Genomic DNA, 23,806 nt, shown 5'->3' with positions numbered 1-23,806 from the left:
ATTCCTCTCCATCTAAGCCCTTAACACTATGGCAGTCCCAGTTTATGTTTGGAAAGTTAAAATCCCCTACTATAATCACTCTATTATTCTACGGATAACTGAGATCTCCTTACAAATTTGTTCCTCAATTTCCCTCTGACTATTAGGGACCAATAATACAATCCCAATAAGGTGATAATCCCTTTCTTATTTCTCAGTTCAACTCAAATAACTTCCCTGGATGTATTTCCAGGAATATCCTCCCTCAGTACAGCTGTAATGCTATCCCTTATCAAAAATGCCACTCCCCCTCCTCTCTTGCCTCCCTTTCTATCCTTCCTGTAGCATTTGTATCCTGGAACATTAAGCTGCAAGTCTTGTCTATCCCTGAGCCACGTTTCCATAATTGCTACGATATCCCAGAACCATGCCCTGAGTTCATCTGCCTTCCCTGTTAGGCCTCTTGCATTGAAATAAATTAATTTATCAGTCCTACCTTATTCTCTGCTTTGTCCCTGCCTGCCCTGACTGTTTGACTCGCTTCTTTTCCCACCTGTACTAGCCTCAGATTGATCTCTTTCCTCACTATCTCACTGGGAACCCCCCCCCCCCTCCCCCCCTCCCCCCACCCTCCACCACCACCACCACCCCCACCTCCTCCTGAGCAGCTGCCAGTATTTTAGCCCCATTCCAATTCAGGTGCAATCCGTCCTTCTTATACAGGTCACTTCTACTCCAGAAAAGATTCCAATGATCCAAAAATGTGAATCCTTCTCCCATACACCAGATCCTCAGCTACACATTCAACTGCTCTGTCCTCCTCTTCCTACCCTCACTAACTTACAGCACTGGGAGTAATCCAAATATTACTACTTTCGAGGATGTCCTTTTTAAATTCCTGCCTGACTCTCTATATTCTCCCTTCTGAATATCGTCCTTTTCCCTTCCTATGTCATTGGTTCCAATGTGTACAATGACCTCCTGCTGGCCCCTGTCTCCCTCAAGACCATTCTGCACCCTCTCTGAGACATCATTGATCCTGGCACCAGGGAGGCAACACACCATTCTGATTTTTCACTGCTGGTCACAGAAACATCTGTCTTTGCCTCAGACTAGAGAGTCTTCTAACACAATTGATCTCTTGGAACCCAACGTAGACAGGGTGGATGTGAAGAAGTTGTTTCCCCTTGTGGGAGAGTCTGGGACTCAGAGTTAGGGCTCATCTATTTAAAACATCAACAAGGAGGATTTTTTTCTCTCAGAGGCTACTATATCTGTGGAATTCTTTACTGCATTGTATATGTTGAATCATTATGCATATTTAAGACTGAGACAGACAGATTGTTAATCAGTGAGGGAATCAAATCTCAAATGAGCCATAATCTTATTGAATAGCAGAGCAGATTTGATGGGCTGAATAACATTCTTCTGTTCCTGCATCTTACAGTCTCATAGTCTAAAAATTGTGGGTATGTACATAATTTTTACCATATCACACTCAAGCTTCCAAAAGGGTTATTGGTAACATTAATCAGGAGTTGGAACAGTTAAAATGTTCCCTCTCTCCTGGGGTGGGCATGAGAGGTGGGCTCTTGAGGGAGTGGTCACTGAAGGGAATTGGAGCAAGGTTTATCCTGGATGAGATGAGTTAAGTGAAAGTTGATCAAATTCCACATAGCAAACAAGATTGAATCTTATTGTTTCTAAACAGAGTGCAAAAAAAATACCCTTAATATTAATTAAAAGCCACTTTGCTGATACTAAAAATGTTGTCTACAAATAAGCGATAATAAATGGATCTCTACAGGTATCTTAAACATACTTGAATAGAGTTCTGTATTTCCGAGTTCAAGATTTGCATATCATTGTAGTATTGACTGCTTTGGCAGGATAGGCATCTTTATAATTTAGGTGAAGTTATTAGAAGAGCTGGAATCTCAAGTAATACCACTGTCGGTAGGGGCATCATCTTTTATTCTGACCCACTTATTGGGATTTGGGGCAGCACTATCAATCAATGAACCTGCTGAGAGAGTTCCTTGACATCATCAAAGTGCTGGTAGGGGCAACAAGCTGGATTCATGAGTCACACTGTGGTTGGATTTAACAGTGGTACTTTGTGGGCTGTGGGTTTCACAAATCACAAGTGATTGTCATTCAAAGACTCTCATGAAGGAAGTGGAAGAATAGCTGATTATGTCTTTGGGTGTTTTATAAGTGTAGTGGTGATGTACCCAAGACCATACTCTCTGTTCATTTCTCTACACCTCGTGACCACGTGCATTTTTCTTTAGTTATTCAGTGGTATCTCCCATTTTAAACTTTAATGTGTAACATAATTACTGAAAAGAATCCATTCTGTTGCCTTCCCCATGAGTGCCTAAAGTTAACACCACTCCTCTTCTCAAAATATCCTCAGCGTTTGTCCCTCAAGATTCTAGCACTTCTGCCACTTCAGCCTAATATTTGCCAGTGTCACTGTTGGCCATAACTCTGAGCATACCCTTAAAAGTGCATAGGGTGATTTTCAAAAGGGTAAGGATAACCATCCCCTAAAGACTCAGATGACTCTGCTACCCAGGTTTTGGAAGCATGCTTGTAGATTAAAGTTCACATCACAATTTCCAAATGTTCTTTGTGATAATAAATACAACGTTTTATATTCCATGTTTTGAGAAAATGACAAACTAGGGAGTTTGAGAAATTAGGGTTTGTAGTGATTGTGGTAAGATTAGCCAGCTGGACTGCATAGAATATGACTTCCCTGATTGGGTCTGTTAATCTGGTCCAGTCAGGGAGACTCAGCTGTCACATATAAAAAAATGAGATACTGACACTCTGGTGCCTGATTCTGTATAAGATAGTACTATAGTCAAGCTCTGTTCAGGTACAAATAAAGGATCACTTGGTGATGGGATACCAGCCACTGTGGGGTTAATTCAGAGGTCTTCACCACAGCTGAGAAATTAAAGAAGAAAGCTGGCAAAATTAGTAACTTTGAAAATGTCGGGAGGGCACGGTGGCTCAGTGTTTGGACTGTTGCCTTACAGCACCAGGGAGCCAGGTTTGATTCCAACTTCGGGTGACTGTCTGTGTGGAGTTTGCATGTACTCCCTGTGTCTGTGTGGGTTTCTTCCAAGTGCTCCGGTTTCTTCCCACTGTCCAAAGATGTGCAGGTCAGGTGAATTAGCCATGCTAAATCGCCCATAGTGTTAGGTGCATTAGTCAGAGGGAAATGGGTCTGGGTGGGTTACTCTTCGGAGGATCAGTGTGGACCTGTTGTGCCGAAGGGCCTACTTCCACACTGTAGGGAATCTAACCTAATCTCATGTCCTCCATTTTAAGATACATAAAGCAAGCAAAGTACATGCTTATGTCTGTTTTGCTAAGTTTGTTTTGTTTTCTTGAACAGGTCCTTAGATTGAAGCCAGAGGCTATAGCTTGTGACACACAACTCAAGCATGATTGACCAGAAGGCTCACCCTGCTATATACATATTGGAAGGATTTGCAGATTGCTAATAAGCAGGGGTAAAACTTATGACCAATAGGAGGGCTCTTGTGGTAATGTCCCTACCTCTAAGCCAGGAGTCCCAGATCCAAGTCCCACCTGCTTTAGAGGTGTATAATAACATCTCTGAATAGATTAAGCATGTGCATGAGAGCAATAGATGTCAACGTGGAGTATTTGGCCCATTGAGACTGCTCCACCATTCAAAGACATTGTGACTGATCTGATAACCTTCAACTCCACATTTCTGCCTTTTCCCTATAATCCTTGATTCCCTTACAGAGTAAAAATCTGTCTATTTCAGCCTTAAATATTCTTAATGGCTCACTTTCTACAGCCCTCTGAAGTAAAATAAACTCCCACAGATTCACTACCAAATGAGAAAATAAATTTCTCCTCATCTCTCTTTTAAAAGTGGGTGGCCCTTTTTATTCTAAGATTATGCTGTCTGATCCTAAATTCTCCCACAATGGGAAACAATCTTTTAGAATTTCCCTGTCAAGCTCCCTAAAAGTCTTATATGTTCCAATAGAATGTCAAGCTCCTAGGAGTGGTCATCCACAACAAGCTTTCTTGGACTCTTCATGTGGACGCACTGGTTACAAAGGCCCAACAATGTCTCTTCTTCCTCAGGCAGCTGAGCAAATATGGCATGACAGCGAATATCCTTGCCAACTTTCATAGTTGTGACATTGAGAGCATTCTATCTGGATGTATCACTACCTGTTATGGCAACTGTACCATTCAAGCTCGGAGACAGGTACAGAGAGTGGTGAACTCAGCCCAGACAATTACAAGGGCCAACCTCCCATCTATAGAATCCATCAACCAGGCTCACTGTCAAGGAAAGGCTGGCAATGTTTTTCTACAACCTCTACCTTCGGGGAGAAGGTACAGAAGCCTGAACACACTCACCAGTCAGTTTTGAAACATTTTCTACCCTACAGCTATTAGAATACTGAATGCACTCACAAACTCTTAACGTTCGCCTGTACCTGTGTTTTTGTTTCTGCCACTGTTTACCTATTATTTACTTACCTATGCTACTTAACTATGTAATCTGCCTTTATTGTTTGCAAGAAAAAGCTTTTCACTGTGCCTCGGTACATGTAACAATATATTCAATTCAATTCAATTCAATAAGCCCATTTTTTTCTAAATGCCAATGAGTACAGGCCCATCCTACTCAATCTTTTCTCAAAAAATTCCTCCATACTTGGAAGTTTGGCTGTGTTATGAATGCACTCTCCATAGCCATTCCATAGCCTGGAATGGGACTCATATTCTGAGTTCCTGGTCGAGAGACAGGAATCATACCCACTGTGACACAAGACATCCCTACTACAGTATTCAAGATTATAAGAGATGATGATAAGGTAAGAAAAAGAGAGATGCTGTGATGAATCAGTGCCATAAACACAAGATAATCACAAAAACATTTAAAGGGAAAGTTTAGAAAAGTACTGAGATGTGTGAAACTTTATAAAAATGTCATAACACATCAATAACTGAACTAAAGTAAGAAAAGTAAAGCTTTAAGGAGCATATAATGTAAATTCATCAAAATATTATTTTGTATTCGTAAGTATATTTAAATATGTATGAATAGATTTGAAATATGGAGCTGTTATTAGATCAGTACAGTATGAACTGGGCTACAGTCCATATCCCACAGATGAAAGGATAGTGAGTTTACTACTGTGCCTTCTGATCGGAACACACATGACTTTTTCTTTAGAGCTACATTCTCATTGTGATGAATCCAGCTTTGACTTTCTTGTATCCTCTCAGAAGAACCACGTCTGGATTTCAACTGGGTCAGTTAAGGTAGAACTAAATAACTGAAATCTCATGGAGCTTGTAACCCTCTCCTACTGAGCAACTCCAACAGACAGCAAGCAGTGCCTCTGAGAAACAATATACATTTTCTGTTTTATGAAAACATTTCTCTGGATGTCATACTGGAATTATTGTGGACAACTGGTAAATTACAATGTAGAATTGTAGGGCCTTCAGACTAACATGGAACACTAGATTAGCCCCAGCTGGCGTTAAGTGCCCAATTCATCAACAAGGATTTTGAATAGAGTACAGAAGAAATGGATCCACAAATGAGGGATGACAGTTCCGTGGCTAGACCGAAGAAGTTGGGGTTGTTCTGCTTAGAACTGAGATAGATAGAGAGAGTTTGATAGTGATGTTTGAAATTGTAATGGCTTAAGTATAATAAGTAAATAGAAGATTTTTAATGGCTCAAGGATCACCAACCAGAGATCACAGTGTGAGAGTGGTTAATAAATAAACTAGAGTCACTGTAGGGGTATATTACTTTACACAGCAGGTAGTGATAAACGAAAGTATAATCCTGAACACGGTGATGGATACCAAGTCAACAATAACTTCCAAACTAAACTGGATGATGGAAAAAAACATTGGAGGGTTATGGGGAGGAATATTTGATCTTCGAAAGGACTGGTGCAGAATTGAGGAGCAGGGTGGCATCCCAATGTGCTTCCTGATTTTATGATTTTATAATTCTTATCAGTAATTAAAGGACACTTCATTAATGTAACAAATCAGCTTAGAAAAGTTTGGAATTTTTAATGAAATACCTAATGAGAAAGATAAGAACTGAATTAACAGCAGAAGCAAGACTACATTTGAAAAAGCTGATTCAGTTATTTGCGACAACTTTAGTAGATAAGATGCAAATGGCCTTTTGTTTTGACAAGATTTCACAGAAAAGATTATTAGAACAGTGTAAGTATACAGGAACTAGGGAGAGGGTGTGCAAGTTAAATTAAAACCTGGCTAAACAAGAAGAAAGGAAGACACTGAATCAGACTTGCAGACATCTCTCAGGTGGTAGGAAGTGGGTAGTGGCTTCCCACAGAGTTCTTTTCTGGCACCACTTCAGTCCACTGTGATCAACAACCATTTGGATATTTTAGGCAATAAAGAAGGCAACATGGGAAATAATCTTCAGTGGCTTCATTAATGACTCTCCCTCCATTATAAGGTATGAGGTTCACTGACGATTGCACAATGTTCGGCACCATTGACAACTCCTCAGATACTGAAGCAGTCTATGTCTGTACACAGTAAGATCTGAACAACATCCAGCCCTTGGCTGTGAAGTGGAAAACAGCATATGCCCTACACAAGTGGCAGGCAATGGCCGCAAGTAATCAGGAAGGTTAAATGAACAGCAAAAAATTAAGAAAGTTGATAGAATGTTATCATTTATTGCAAGGAGAGTTAAGCACAAAAGTGAGGAAGTTATGCTTCAGTTATACAGGACACTTGTAAATAGGTGGGATGGCAAGTGGTGAGGATGCCACAAAGAGTCTAGAGAGGGATATACATCGGTTAAAGGAATGGGTAAAAACTTGGTAGATGGAATATAAAGTGGGAAAATGTGATGTTATGCATTTTGTTGGGAAGAAAGGGGGGTGAATAATATTGCAATGCAGAAGACTACAGAAAGGAGACTGTTCTCTGTGCTGAGACAGTTGGATTTGGGAGTCCTTGCACGTAATTTACACAAGTCTGGCGTGCAAGTTCAGCGGGTTAACAGGGAAAGGCAAATGGAATGTTGGCCTTTATTTCAAAGGGGATGGAGTATAATAGTAGGGAAATCTTGCTAAATCTATACAAGGCACTAGTTACACTACACCTCGACTACTTTGAACAATTTTGATGCCCTTATTTAAGGAAAGATATCCCAGTATTGCAGTCAGATCAGAGAAGGTTATTCATTAGGTTAATCCTGGATACCGAGGGACTTTTCTTTAGACCATAAGTTGGGTCTGTATTTATTGGAGTTGAGAGCAATGAGAGGTGATCTTATTGAAACATAATTGATTCTTAGGGGACTTGATATGGGTAGATATGGAGAAGTTGTCTCCTCTGGTGGGACAGTTTAGGACCAGAGGGCATAGTTCCAGAGTAAGAAGTACCCAGTTAGGACCCAAATGAGGAGAAATTTCCTCTCTCAGTGTGTAGTAAATCTGTGGAATTCTTTACCATAGTGGGCTGTGGAGGCTGGGTTGTCAAGGCTAAGACAGACAGATTTTGAATCAGTAAGAGAATTGAGGATTATGAGGAAAAAGTAGAAACATCAGTTGAGGATCTTCTGTCCCCAGGTGTCACAAATCTTTGTCCTGAATCTTGTCCTGAAATGTGGGTGGAATCAGAGCCTTTCAACATTTCAAAGGTGAAGGTTGGGTATGGAAGGGCTGGAAGGTTATCAAGGATAAGCAGGAATGAGCACTTGAGATTACAATCATATCAGGATGATCTTATTAAATAGCGCAGCAAGTGGCTAAATAACAAATTCCTGCTCCATTTTTATATATCCGTATCTCCAACAAGAGAATCTAACTATCTTCCCTTGACATTCATTAGCATAACCATCACTGAATGCTTCTCTAACAAAATCCTGGGGGCTTTACCATTGACCAGAAACAGAACTGCACCAGAGTTATAAATATCTGATGGCAAGAACAACTCCAAGACTAGGAACCCAGCAATGACTAATTTTTCTGCTGTCTTCCAAATACCTGTCCACTATCTACAATGCACAAGTCTGAAACATGACAGAGTACTCTATAACTACCTGGATGAGTGCAGCTCCAATAATAATTAAGAAGTTTGATATCATTCAGGATAAAGCAACACATTCACATCTTCAATATTCACTCCTCCCTACCCACCATCAGTATACAGTATCAGTAGTGTGTACCATCTGCAAAATGTAATGTATCAACTCACCAAAGATCCTTCAATAGCATCTTCCAAACCTGTGAGCCCCTGTCACCTTGGAACAGCAGATGTGTGGAAACATCAGCACCTGCAAGTTCCCTCCAAGCCACATACCATCCTGACTTGGAACTATAGTCAATTGGTCAAAATCCTGTAACTCCTTGCTAACAGCACTGTGGCTGGACCTGCCCCTATAGACTAGATCTGGTCCATAATGTCCATATCCTGTGAATGAATAAAAGAAAATCTGATCTCAGCTGGGCTCCATAAAAGCTGACATCATCTGGCTTCATTGTCTTGTTTACTTCTCCTGTTAACAAATTGCACAATGTCATTGACAATGAAACAATTATTTTCTGACATTGTGTTGCTGATGGTATCTCTCACTGCTGACAGCCTGAATTAGAGTCTCAAGTTAGTGCAATATGTGCCATTGGAAGCATCAAAATTACCCAATTTATATTGTGTGCTATCGCCAGGCAAGTCTGCGCAATGATAACACATTAAAACATTTTCCATAATTCTAGATCTAGGTAATCAATCCTCACACCTAATGTAGAATGTTTTCCAGTAAACAGACTGGTGGAACAGAATGCAGTAAGAAAGGGAGTATTCTAGGAAAGTGATAATCCATACTTAAGAACATAAGAAATAGGAGTGGAAATAAGGCCATTTAGCCCATCGAGTCCACTCCGCCAATCAATCATGTCTGATGGACACTTCAACGCCACTTACCCATATCCCTTAATTCCTTGCGAGATTAAGAATTTATCAATCTCTGCCTTGAAGACATTTAACGTCCTGGCCTCCACTGCACTCCATGGCAATGAATTCCACAGGCCCACCATTCTCTGGCTGAAGAAATGTCTCCCCATTTCTGTTCTAAATTGACCCCCTCTAATTCTAAGGCTGTGCCCACGGGTCCTAGTATCCCCGCCTGACGGAAACAATTTCCCAGCATCCACACTTTCGAAGCCATGAATGATCTTCTAAGTTTCTATTAGATCTCCCCTCTACCTTCTAAACTCTAATGAATACAATCCCAGGATCCTTAGCTGTTCATTGTACGTTAGTCCTACGATTCCAGGATCATCCATGTGAATCTCCACTGGACACGCTCCAGTGCTAGTGTGTTCTTCCTGAGGTGTGGGGCCCAAAACTGAATACAGTATTCTAAATGGGGCCTAACTAGAACTTTATAAAGTCTCACAGCACATCACTGCTTTTACATGGCAACCCTCTTGAGATAAATGAATACATTACATTTGCTTTCCTAACCAAGGACTCAACCTGCAAGTCAACCTTTAGAGAACCCTGTGCTAGCACTCTGAGTTCCCTTTGTACTTTGGCTTTATGAATTTTCTCACTGTTTAGAAAATAGTCCATGTCTGTGTTCTTTTTTGCATGCTAGGTTTTGATGCTCGGTTTACTGACAATGTGAAATGTCTTTTCATTCCTGATCGTTATCAAGTTTGATTTTAAAGTCTTTTTCTGGATAAAAGAATTTACAAGATAGAAAAAGTCCCAAACCTGAGTGGGTGTTACTGGTGCCCAAAAGCTGCCACTAGTTTTTAAGAGCTATTGCAGGAATTGTAGCTCCTCGCAGCTTTTGTCCGTCACCTTTAACTACTGACATAATATTAGCAGCATTTTGTACGAATGTAATAAAGAAAATATGACAAGCTTTTAACATGGCAAAGAGACAAGTAATTAATTGAAACAAAACAGAAATTGCTGTAGAAACAGAGCAGGTCTGACAGCTACTGTGGAGCGAGAAACAGTTTTAAAATTTTGGCTCCAGTGAACCTTCTTCAGAACTGATTGTAGCTCGGAAAAGGTTGGTATATATGCTGAAGTCAAGTGGGGTGGGACGGGGTTGGGGTGGGGGTGAGACCAGCAATAAACAATAGGCAGAAATAAAGCTCAGAGAGAGATAATAACAGTTGGGCAGACAAAGGGGTGGATAATGATGAGCCTGGGAGAAAGTAAAGCTGAGAATATTGGACCATTAGTGGGGGAAAATAGAGTCAAGAGTGTGATGCTGGAAAAGCACAGCAGGTCAGGCAGCATCCAAGGATCAGGAAAATCGACATGAACCCTTTATCAGGCCCATACGGTGAGTGGGCCAGAGGTGTAGAGGGTGGGAAAAGGACATGGAAGGAATGTTCATTTGATAATGAATCCTGAAAACTGCAGGGTTCTCAAGCAGAAAATTAGGTGTTGTTCTTCCAGCTTGTGCTGAACTTTACTGGAGCACTGCAGCAAGCTTGAGACGGAGATGTTGGCCAGGGAAGAGGGTGGTGTGTTGAATTGGCAGATATCAGGGAAGCTTGGGGTCATTTTTGCAGACAGTGTAGGTGTCCCACAAAGTGGTCACCCAGTCTCCACTTCATCTCCACAGGGTAGAGGAGACCACATTGTGAGCAATGAATATAACAAACTAGATTGAATGAAATGCAGATAAATCACTGCTTCACCTGAGAGGTGTGCCTGGGCCTTGAATAGTGAGGAAGCAGGAAGTAAATGGGCAGATGTTACACCTTTTGTGATTGCATGGGAGGGTACCGTGGGGGTATGAGGAGAGGTTGGGAGTGGACCAAGGTGTTATGGAGGGAACATCCTTGTAGAAGGCTGACAAGGGGAAGGAGAGGAATGTGTGAATGGTGGTGGCATCCCTCTGGACATGGTGGAAATGCCGACTTAAGATTGTTTGTCGCTTTGATTAACTCCACAATAATTAATGCTATAAACTGTCAGGTTTCATTTCTGTGAATATTACACTTCAAGAATTTTAACATCAAATTTACTGATTGGTATAAATTCAGGCTGGAAAACCAAATGTGTACATTCCTCATTCCAAGTTGCTAGACATATTCTGGGGACTAGTTCTAAGTGTATGAACGGATAAAGCATACCTTACAACATTGATCAGTGCAGTTTTGTGAGAACATTGGAACACCCTTGCACTGGAGTTCCAAGTTTCAAAAACTGAGCATAATGCTGGACAAAACACCTGTCACTTTGCAGATGAAGCAAAGTTGTTTTGCAAATGTGCAACCATTCACACAGCGAATTTAGCAATGTTGAAGCCATGTCCAGATGCATGCTCTCCCCACACAAGTTCCTACCTATACTATATACCTTCACTCAAGCACTCTTTCAAACCAATTGTCATTCTTGATAATGAATTTGAACAAAGTTGTCTGTTAGTTTGTATTCAACCTTTGTTGACCCAGGAATGTCAAACTGACAATGCCTTCTTAGTCTCACACCAAGAATGTAGCTCTTTCTTTCACTGATATTTTAATGCTTTCCACACTGCTTCAATGTCTCCCTCCTCTTTCACTTCTGCTTTTCTAACGCTCTCCTCCTTCATTTGTTGTTCTATCCACCAACACATTCAATTTCCCCTCCAAGCCACTCACCATCTGACTTAGAAATGTGTCACCATTCCTTCAGTGTTTTTGGGTAAAAATCCTGGAACTCGTTCTTTAACAGCATTGTGGGTGCACTAATGCCAAATTGATATCAGTATTTCATGAAGGTAGTTCACCACTCCCTTTCTCAAGAACAGCTAGGAGTGGGCAAAAAATGCTGGCCCAGCGAGCGATGCCCTCACACATGAGTGAATTTTTAAAAATCTCTTTCCCTGTATTTCTATTTCTTCTTTTCTCCACCTCTTCTGTTTTTCATTCTGCCATGACTTCTTCCTTTCACCTCCCTCACTGTTGCATTCCTCTTCTTCCTTACTCTCATCCTGCTATCTTTTCTTCAATTCCATATTGATCTCTTTTCTTCCACTTCTGTTTCCAAATCTCTATTTCAGTTTCATCTCTCTGCTGTCTCATTTATCTTTCTGTCAGTCCCTTCGTTCATTTGTATCTTTCTCACATTCCCCTAACTTATATTCCTATGATGTTAACCATTGCCAGACCAGCTGAGTTTCTCCAGCATTCTCTGTGTTAGTTTTAGTCTTTCTCACAAACCTTCTCTGCCATTCAATGAGATACTGGCTGTTCTGTGACATAACTCCATATATCTATCTTTGCTCCTTTTCCTTTATGATACAAGTTTTCTCAGAATGAGTCTAATGGCAGTTGTCTCAATAAAACCAGAGAAAAAAAGAGAGTAGCAATCGATAAAATTGTCAATTATAGTTAGTGGCAGATATTAAAAATTGTAATTGGAATTCAGAGCTTGTAGTGATAACCAATATAATGGAATGGATCTGCAGATATGACTGTTTAAATGGTACCATCTTAGTTCAATTTCCAAAAGATGTAAATTTATGGGATGACTTTACAATTAGCATTGGTACTCACAAGCAAGGAGTTCTGATGAAAGGTCACTGATCTAAAATATTACCAGAACTGATGTGCCTTTCAAACGCATCTATTTTTATTTCAGACTTCCAGCATCTGCCATATTACACTTTCATATTGTTGTTATTGTTTAATACTTTGTAACTACCTCATGCCAGAAGCATTTAAATGCTGTACTGTATCACCTGTTAGGAAGGATATTCAAGACTTTGACAAAGGGACTGTGAAGAAGTGGTGAAAAATTTCCAAATCAGAATGGTATTTCCAAATCAGACTTGATGGTGATGAGGTTTCATTCAGTTTGGTCTCCTTATCATTCCAGATAGTAGACTTCATACATTTGAAAGAAGTCTTGGGTGAGTTGCTGCAATGCATCTTACTTATAATATATAATGTTGCCACTGTTCATCTGTGCTAGAGAGAGTGAATGGGAATAAATAAGGGAAAAAAGTGGATGTGGAACATTTGGATTTTGAGAAAGCTTTTGATAAAGACCACATAGAAGGCTAGTGAGCAAAGTTAAAGCACAAGTAATTGGGGGTAATATGTTGACAAGACTGAAAATTGTTTAGTAGACAGGAAATAGTGAATAGGAATAAATGATCATTGTTCACAGTGGAAGGCGGTGACAGGTGGAGTACTACAGTGATCAGTGCTTAGCCCCAGCTATTCACGATATATATTAATGATTTAAATGATGAAAATAAATATAATACTTTCAGGTTTGCTGATGACATAAAACTCTGTAAGAGTGTGAGTGGTGAGAAGAAAGTAAGTAGGCTTTAAAACATTTTAGTTGAATAAGTTGCAAATACAGTACAAAGTAGATAAGTGGAAAGTTATCTACTCAGATAGGAAAAAACAGAATGGAATGCTATTGCTTAAATTTGGAAATGTTGATGTACAACATGGCGTTTGGGTGCCCTTGAACTCCAGTCACTGAAAGTAGATGCAGCAAGTAGTTCAGGAAGAAAATGGAATAATGACCTATTTTGCAAGGGAGTTTGAGTCCTGAAGCAAGAATGTCATACAACGCTTTGTGAGACCACGCCTGGAATATTGTATGTTGTTTAGTCTCCTTATCCAAGAAAGAATACACTCCCCAAAGAGGCAGTACAGTGAATAGTCAACAGATTGATTCTCGGGATGACAGGATTGTGGTATGAGGCAAGATTAGATCAACTAGACCTACATTCACTGGAGTTTATAAGGATGACAGGTGATCTCATTGAAAAATATAAGATTCTGATATTCTTTGGCTGGACAGATTGATGCGGGGATGATGTTTCCTAAATGTGGGGGATTTAGAACATGAGGTCATGGCCTCAGGATATGGGGTACGACAACTTGGTCTGAGATGACATGACATTTCTTCACTCAGAATGTGACGAACCTATTGAACTATACACATAAGCTTTGGAGGAGAAATCAGTCAATGTATTTAAGAAAGAAATACATTTCTATGCATTATAAGTGTTGAAGGGTATGGGAAGGCAGCAGGAGTATGGTGATGAGTTAGAAGATCATCCATGATCATATTGAATGGTGGAACAGGCTTGATGGGCCGAATGAATTAATTCTACTTCTGTTTTCTACATTTCTTTACTCGCAGTGGCAAGTGGGGTGCCAATCAAGTCAGCTGCTTTGAGGGGGTGGCATCACATTTCTGCACTGTTATTGGAGCTGCACTCAAACGGGGTGTCTTCCATCACATTCCTGACTTGTGCCGTGTAAATAGTTGGCAGGTGGAAAGTGAGGAGATGAGTTTTTCACCAGAAACTTCCCAGCCTCTGACCTCTTGTAACCATAGTAATTATGTGGCTGGTCCTGTTTGTCTTCTTGAGGTGTTAGGTGTTGAGAGTGTGTTGCTGGAAAAGCACAGCAGGTCAGGCAGCATCCAAGAGCAGGAAAATTGACGCCCTGGGGTTTTCCAGCAACTCACTCTCAACTCTGATCTCCAGCATCTGCTGACCTCACTGTCTCCTAGTCGATTTCTTCCTGAGTTTTTATTCAATATAGCACCACAGAATCCCTTTATTTTGCTAAACCAGAGAAATTTCAAATCTCAAACAGTTCTTTCTACATTTTCAGCATGAGCTCATTAACCTTCAACATCACTATTTATGAAGAATGAATACACAAACATTTTTTTAAAAACTTTTTTTTTTGTCTTTCGACTCCACCATCACACCAGTGGTAACACATTACTCCATTTTATGATTATTTTATCAGTATGGCTTTTTTCCGAGTCACTCATGGAATATTAGTGCAACTGAATACAACACTTTATTGTATTTTGCAAATTAATCTCAAACCCAGTTCAATATAATATCTTCATGGTAATGCATCCACTGCTTTGCCCACTCTCAGACTGTCAAAGAACTACAAATGCTGGAAAGATCAGAATCAGAATCAGCAGGAGTAATAGGGGAAGATAGTCACCACTGTGAATGACCTACTGGCCCCTGTTGTGTCACCATAGTCTTACCAGCCCATCGAGGCTGCTCTCATTTTGAACGAAGCAATTGGTGGTGATTTAACCTGAGGGCTACCAGACCTCAAACGAGGGAAAAGGATGAGAAGGAGAGTCCTTCATGGTAACATCAAACCAGTGATGGGAATTGAACCAACAATGTTGGCATCACATTTATCTGTAAACCAACAATCCAGCCAATGAGCTAAACCAATTCCTGCAGGAATGATATACTTTAGCTTTATATCGATATGGATCTTAATATGCTGCAAAATATTTCATGGCCAGAAAATTATTTTTGACAGCCAATTTGCCCATGGAAAGTTACCATGAGATCACCTCTCATTCTCCTAAACTCCAGTGAATGTAGGCCTGGTCAACCCGATCTCTCCTCATATCACAATCCTGCCATCTCAGGAATCAATCTGGTGAAACTTTTGGTTCAAAGATAAAAATTAGCCATCTTGTGCAGATGACCCATCAAAATGCCTCAGGAGTGAGACCTCATTTTATTTTTTTCATCCAAAAGGCAGCACCATTAACAGTATAGAACCACATTACATAGTGTCACAGAATCAGAAAATTGTTATGGCACAGAAGGAGGCTATTCAGCCCATCGTGCCTGCACCTTCTGGGAGTTAATGGGAGTTGACCCTGCACCTGTTAATGGGAGTTGACCTTGCACCTTCTGATTTCAAAGAAAGAGAACTATCGGTAAACTATAAATGCAGTTTGAAGTAAAAAGCAAAAGTATTACAAAAGGAAATGAGAAAGTGAAAATAAACAAGATTGGCAAAGAATTTGGTTGCACCAAAAACATTTACTTATCCTTTCCCTTTATAGATGTTATCAAGTGTGTGGTGCTGGAAAAGCACAACAGGTCAGGCAGCATCCGAAAATCAGGAGGATCAGCGTTTTGGGCATAAGCCCTTCTCATGAATGAGGTAAAAACAATGACTGCAGATGCTGGAAACCAGATTCTGGATTAGAGTGGTGCTGGAAAAGCACAGCAGTTCAGACAACATCTGAGGAGCAGGAAAATCAATGTTTCGGGCAAAAGCCCTTCATCAGGAATACAGGCAGAGTGCCTGAAGGGTGGAGAGATAATGAGGCTTGTGAGCTTATGCCCAAAATGTCGATTCTCCTGCTCCTCAGATGCTGCCTGATCTGCTGTGCTTTTCCAGCATCACACTCTCGACTCTGATCTCCAGCATCTGCAGTCCTCACTTTCTCCTCCTTTATAGATGCTGGCCAATATGTTGTGTATTTAGTTCTTCGACACCTCTGGTCTTGAAGTTTGGGGTGCCTCAGTTGCCTGGAAACTAAAATGCTGTGAAGAGCAAGTCCAACATTATTGGCCTGAGTATCCAAAACAAGGAGCTTTGAATCATGGCAGGCCATTTCAGACTGAGATGAAGAGAGCTTTCTTTTCTCAGAGGTTGATTAACATTCTCTATCACAGAACGTTCTGGAGGCAAAGTCATTGAATGTACTGGCGAAAGAAATAGGCTGATTAACAGATGTTAAAAGTATCCAGGGGTATCAGGACAGCGTGGGAGTATAGTGTTGAGGGAGAGGATCTGAAATGTTCATATTAACTGGCAGAGAAAACAGAATGGCCTACTACTGTTTCTGTTTTCTACAATTTTTATTTCATGTAGACATATTGATATATTCATTGTTAACATAGTGCAATGTCAACCTATTCATTTCAACAAGCAATAGAATTTTCTCAGTCTGAGTTAGCTTTGGATTCAGGTCCCAGATGTGAAGGGATGGTATGCTGTCCCACTAGACAACTCAATCCTCTCGCAGGACATAAGTCAGTGGAAGCATGTGTAGAACATAAGAAGTTAATTATATTTGCTATTGAGAAATGGTAATCGTCTTTTCCCATCATGTAAATACAAAGTAAGAACAGAAGAAACAGGAGCAGGAATGGCCAAAGTGAGGACTGCAGATGCTGGAGATCAGAGTCTAGATTAGAGTGGTGCTGGAAAAGCACAGCAGGTCAGGCAGCATCCGAGGAGCAGGAAAATCGACGTTTCGGGCAAAAACCCTTCACTACTCTAATCAGGAGCAGGAATAGGCCATTCAGAAATCTGCTGTGCTATTAAATAAGATCATGGCTGATTGGATTATGGTTGTATCTCCATTTTCCAGTTATTACCAGTGCAGAACTTAGAAAGCAAAATAAAGAACTTACATTGATAGAGCACCTGATCATTTTGGAAGTGCTTCACATGAATGCTGCACTCAGAGATGTCATTCTATTAATATTCTTTATCAAAGCGGAGTGACTGACTACACCTTAATTAGATTTATTGTACAAAACCTATTTCAATACTTGTCTTGATGTCATGCAGGATCCCCTGGGGAAATTTATGAACTAACTCCTCAAAGTGTTGGAATTATTGACCGTGAGTAGTTCAGTGGAAATCTGTGAAAGATTTGTAACAGATTACTGAAATACAGAAGTGAAAACGAACAAGCAGGTTTAAACATGATATACTTCACTGACAAAGGGGCAGGATAGTGTTTTTGTTGTTGCAGTTTTTTTTATTTCTCCCTGGGAATTTACCTTTAAGCCCAGATAGAAGATTTGATGCTTCCCATTTTTAACACTTTTAGTTTCAGTTTGTCCTTCTGCATTTAAGCATGACTATCCCACCAAATAAACCTTTCTGGTATGATCTTGAAGAATATCCATATTACAACAATTTTGTGTGTGTGTGTGTGTATGTGTGTGTGTGAGTGAAAGAAATATTTAGCTTAAAATACTATTTTCTTTTGCAAAGTGTTGCCTCATGCAATTAGTTTAGTACCTGCAGCTGGAGGAAGACAGTTTTGTTTTACACAATAAAGCCATGCTTGGCTTCATAGCCTATTCCTGACACAAGTTACCAAATTAATTCTTGATAATTTTTTAACTTTGATTGAAAAAATTCCACAATTTGCTAAGCTATTAAAAGTTAAAAAGCAGTTGAAATATGTTTTTTAACCCCCTTGAGCTTTAACATTGAGAATACTTAATGCTATTTTTACTCAGTACAGTACAATGTATTTGCTCTGTATAATGTGCAAATTTCAATCTGATTTCATGTTTCCTACATACCACAGTGTGTCAATATTGTGTAACCCTCTGTTGTGTTGTCTTCTGTAGCACCAACCCCAAAAGCAGGTAAATCTGATCATTCTCAATCTTTTAAGTATATTTATCAATTTGAATGTTAGTCTATTAAAACTATAATAGAGCAAATGCTCACAAATAAAATTTAATAACATTATCCTGGTTATGCATATTTGAATGCTTAACCAATGTAACACATCAGTAGAACCTGTGAACGTTGTTTCTTGGGTGAACATTTTGATTGTATACAAATTATTCAGCTGGCCAAGCATTACCATCAGCACGATTTCCTTTTTTAAACATATGAAAAATATTGTTTTGAAGAACTAACTTAAAACTCTGTAACTGAATGAGAAGGGAGGCTCTGCTGAAAGTTTGATTGTTTGTACATTTTGAACTAAACTTGCTTTCAGCACAAAGATACAGAAAGAACTGGATATCTCTGACTGGTCACCAGCACTTGCGTTCATAATAACTTCCTATTTCTTTAATTCTTAAAATATAGCATTTTTACAACCATAGAATTACCAGTGAAGAAGCTCAACTAAACCAGCAGACAGCTTTGTAGCATTGTGTGAATCCTACATGATATTACATATTCATAATTAATTACATTTGTTCATGAATTAGATTTAAAATCTTAAGAATATTACCTTTCAGTCAATCTAAGTGTCAAAAGCTCAAAATTACAATACTCAGTGCTACTTACCAGTGAGTATCTTTAATGTCTACAGAGCACGAATTGTCTACCTGCTCTTCACAGCCTCCAGACAGAGATTTAATTAAAAGAAGGAACTTATTCTGCCACTGTTTGAAGCTACCCAAGAAGGAGAACAGGAACAAAATTACTTCGTTCTTTTTTTTTACAGATGAGTACCTTCGGAAAAAAAAGGAAGGAAGGGAGGGGAGAGGAAGCCAACAGCCCTTTGACTTCCTGCAAAAAAATAAGGAAACTCCAGATAGTCATCTTTCTCTGAGAAAAAAAAGATTCATATGGAAACAACAAAAAAGGAAATTAGATAGAGGTTTGAACCTTCATTCCCAGCCTAGAATGGGGCACTGCTTGCTTGCTAGGGTGTGTTATTTTTATAGAAAGATAAGTATTCAAGCACAAACTACCAAATACTAGTAGTAGAACAGAAACCATTTTGCAATTCCTTTCATACACATCATTAAATGTACGCATTAATGACAAACTCAATTTTGTATCTCTCACTTCAAGTGAATAATAACATTTGAATGTAATAATATACATGAGGAATATTGGTGCACAAATAAAAGTAATATGCCTCATTTTAAGCTCCAAGGACATGAAAGCAGGAGTAAGCTATTCCAGCCCTTGGGTCTGCTATGCCATTCAATAGTACCATGGCTAATCTGGTCAAGACTGTCCACTACAGCATTGTAGATCAAAAATCTGTCTCATTCAGCCATATTCAATGGTCTAGTATATTCAATGGTCTAGTATCCACTAATCTCTGGGGTAGAGAATATTAATTAATCTCTGAGAGAAGTAACTCCTCTTTAACTCCAGTAAATGGAAGAATCCTTATTCTCCTATTTGTGCCCCCTAGTATTCGATTTCCTAGCAAAGGAGACACATCCTGTCAAGCCCTGTCAGAATCTGATAATGTTTCAATACAGTATGTACATGTACAATATTTCTAATGAGTACAGGCTGAACCTGCATAACCATAAGACAATTTATTCATTCTGGAGTGATCCTAGGATGAAATTTGACTGAATTTGTCAATTTCAGGGAGTTTTGTGGAGAGTTTCTCTCTGTTTTCTCAGACATTTCTCCCATTATTTGTGCATCACTTTTCTCTGATCATCACTGCTTGCACTGTCATGTACTCACCATGAGTGGAAGTACTTACCACAGCCAAGATCTTCTTGGATTCCTGGTATTGGTGCTATGTTTAAAATGGAGCTATGCACCAGGTCACCACTGTCAGTCAGGAGGTACCCTTCATTGTTGCTATGTGAAGAATTGCCCCAGAGATGGCTGAGAAAGGAAAGTTATCCCCTTGCTTCACCCAATGGGGTTCTGGACATCCTGGTGAAGAGTTTTTAAAATTCATTTGTGCATTGCTGGCTGGGCCAAAATGTTGACCAGATCAGTTCCAGAGTTCACTTATGAAGAAAGATTGAGCAGTTTGGAAAAGCTGCAGAAGGACTTAGACAGGCCTGAAGAGTATACAAAGAAGTGGCACATGGAATATAATTTTGGAAAGTGTGAGGTTATGCACTTTGGTAGAAAAATTAGAGGCATAGACTATTTTCTAAACAGAGAAAGGCTTCAGGTACCTGAAGTATAAAGGGTCTCAGAAGTCCGAGTTTAGGATTCTCTTAAGTTTAGTATACAGGTTCAGTTGGCAGGTAGGCAAATACAATGTCAGCATTCACTTTGAGAGGGCTCGCATTTGGAATATTTTCAGCAGCTTTGAGCCCCATTTCTAAAGAGGAATGTGCTAGCATTGGAGGGACAAAGAACAAATAACAAAGAACAAAGAAAATTTACAGCACAGACACAGGCCCTTCGGCCCTCCAAGCCTGAGCCGATCCAAATGGACTGTCTAAACCTGTCAATCAATTCCTAAGCACTTGTATCCCTCTGCTCCCCACTTACTCATGCATCTGTCCAGATGCATCTTAAATGAATCTACCGTGCCTGCCTCTACCACTTCTCTGCTGGCAACGCGTTCCAGACACCCATCACCCTCTGTGTGAAGTACTTGCCGTGTGTATCCCCCTTAAACTTTCCACCTCTCACTTGAATGCATGACGTCTCGTTATGGAATCCTTCACCTGGGAAAAGGTTTGTCTCTATCCACCCTGTCTATATCCTTCATCAATCTCAATCAGGTCCCCCCTCAATCTCCTTTTTTCTAATGAAAATAAACGTAACCTACTCAACCTCTCTTCATAGCTAGCACCTTCCATAGCAGGCAACATCCTCGTAAACCTTCTCTGCACCCTCTCCAAAGCATCTACATCCTTTTGGTAATGTAGTGACCAGAACTGTACACAGTATTCTAAATGCGGCCAAACCAATGTCCTGTACAATTTTAACTTCACTTGCCAGCTCTTTTACTCCACACCCTGTCCAATGAAGGCAAGCATACTATGCACCTTCTTGAGCACTCTATCCACCCGTGCAGCAACCTTCAGGGTACAATGGACCTGCACTCTGAGGTCTCTCTGCCCATCAACTTTTCCCAAGGCTCTTCCATTCATTGTATAATTCGCTCTAGAATTAGTCTTGCCTAAATGCATCACCTCACATTTGTCTGGACTGAAATCCATCTGCCACTTTTCCGCCCAACTCTCCAGTCTATCCATATCCTCCTGTATTCTTTAACAGTCCCTTATGCTTTCTGCTACTCCACCAATCTTCATGTCATCTGCAAACTTGCTGATCATACCAACAGTGCCCTCTTCCAGATCATTTATGTATATTACAAACAACAATGGCCCCAACACTGACCCCTGTGGAACACCACTGGTCACCTTTCTCCATTTCGAGAAACTCCCTTCAACTACTACTCTCTGTCTCCTGTTGCTCAACCAGTTCTTTACCTACCTAGCTAGAACACCCTGCATACCATGTGACTTCACTTTCTCCATTACTCTACCATGGGGAACCTTATCAAACGCCTTACTAAAATCCATGTATATGACATCAACAGCCTTTCCTTCATCTATCAACTTGGTCACTTCCTCAAAGAACTCTATTAAGTTGGTAAGGCACGATCTCCCCCGCACAAAACACATGTTGCCTATCACTGATAAGCCCATTCTTTTCTAAATATAAATAGATCCTATCCCTCAGTACCTTCTCCAACAACTTTCCCATCATCGACGTCAGGCTCACTGGTCTGTAGTTACCCAGAATATCCCTACTACACTTCTTGTACAGGGGGACAACATGAGCAACCTTCCAGTCCGCTGACACTTCACCTGTGTTTAAGGTTGCCACAAAGATATCTGTCAGGGCCCCAGCTATTTCCTCACTTGCCTCCCTCAGCAACCTGGGATAGATCCCATCCGGTCCTGGGTATTTGTCCATCTTAATAACCTCTAGCTTATTCAGCACATCTTCCCTACTTTTCCAATGTGATCCAGACAAATCAAACTTATATCTCTAATCTCAAGATTCATGTTCCTCTCCTCAGTGAACACTGATGCAAAGTAATCATTCAGAATCTCAGCCATTCTCTCAGGTTCAACGCACAGCCTTCCTTCATTATCCAATGGACCAATCCTTTCTCTAGTTACCCACTTGCTTCTTATATAACAATAAAATGCATAGGGATTCTCCTTAATTCTGCTCGCTAAAGCTATTTCATGACCCCTTTTAGCCTGCTTGATTCCTCGTTCAAGACTTGTCCTACTCTTCTGATATTCCTCCAGGGCCTGTTCTGTTCTTAGCTGCCTAGACCTTATGTACACTTCCCTTTTCCTCTTGGCTAGTCGTACAATTTCTCCAGTCATCCACGGTTCACGAATCTTGTCCTTCCTATTCTTTACCTTCAACAGGACATGCCTATCCTGCACTATCTTTAACCTATGTTTGAAAACCTCCCACATATCAAATGTGGACTTCCCTTCAAATAGCTGTGTCCAATCCACATTTCCCAGCTCCTGCCTAATTTTGATATAATTGGCCTTGGCCCAGTTTAGTACTCTTCCCTTAGGACCACTTTCATCTTTATCTATAAGTATTCTAAAAATTATGGTCACCGTTCCCAAAGAAATCCCCACCACAACTTCTACCACCTGTCCTGGCTCGTTCCCCAGTACCAGGTCCAATATAGCCCCTTCCCTCATCGGACTATTGACATCCTGTTCTAGAAAACACTTCTGGATGCTTCTTAGAAATTCTACCCCATCCAGACCTTTGACGCTAAGTGTATCCCAGTCCATGTTGGGAAAATTAAAATCTCCCATCACCACTACTGTATTGCCTCTACATCTTTCCATAATCTGTTTACCTATTTATTCTTCTACCTCACGCTCACTGTTGGGAGGCCTGTAATACAGCCCCAACAGTGTAACTGCACCCTTCTTATTTCTCAGCTCCACCCATAATGTCTCACTACCCACCACCTCCATAGTGTCCTCCTTTAGCGCAGCCATGATATCATCCCTGACCAGCAATGCAACTCCACCCCCACCCCCCCTGCCCCCCCATCTTTTACTTTCCTCCCTGTCCTGTCTGAAACGTCTATATCCTGGAACATTTAGTTGCCAATCATCATGCCCATCCTACACCCAAGTCTCTGTGATTGCAATAACATCATACTTCCAGGCACCAATCCAAGCCCTAACTTCATCTGCCTTACACACTATACTCCTTGCATTTCAGGCCACCAGTTCTTTTGCGCTTATCTGCTCTCTGCCTACTCTTCCCTTTATTAATGCTAACTTCATGATTTTTACAGTCTCCAGCCTCCACCTCTACCCCAGACGAAGTTCATAAAAATGATCCCAGTGATGAAGGGCTTGCCATATGAGGAGTGATTGAGGACTCTGGGACTATACTTGATGGAGTTTAGAAGGATTTGGGGAAGATCTGATTGAAACTGACAAAATACTGAGAGGCCTGGATAAAGTGGACATGGA

At 40.4% G+C, this 23,806-nt stretch overlaps 1 protein-coding gene across 3 annotated transcripts in view; it reads right to left on the bottom strand.

The window, feature by feature from the left end:
• Window positions 1-19,023, bottom strand: part of znf366 (zinc finger protein 366) — a 63,251-nt gene extending 44,228 nt beyond the window's left edge. For all 3 annotated transcript variants that reach the window (XM_072581875.1, XM_072581866.1, XM_072581884.1), the window contains exon 1: window positions 18,888-19,023. The gene's annotated coding sequence lies outside the window, so the exon portion shown is untranslated. The remainder of the gene's footprint in view (window positions 1-18,887) is intronic.
• Between the last annotated feature and the right edge of the window lie 4,783 nt (window positions 19,024-23,806).

This window comes from Chiloscyllium punctatum, chromosome 2 (genome assembly GCF_047496795.1).
Source record: "Chiloscyllium punctatum isolate Juve2018m chromosome 2, sChiPun1.3, whole genome shotgun sequence".
In the NCBI taxonomy this organism is placed as follows: Eukaryota; Metazoa; Chordata; class Chondrichthyes; order Orectolobiformes; family Hemiscylliidae; genus Chiloscyllium; species Chiloscyllium punctatum.
The sequence above is the reverse complement of the archived record's forward strand: the minus strand, read 5'-3'. Positions and strand labels throughout refer to the sequence as shown.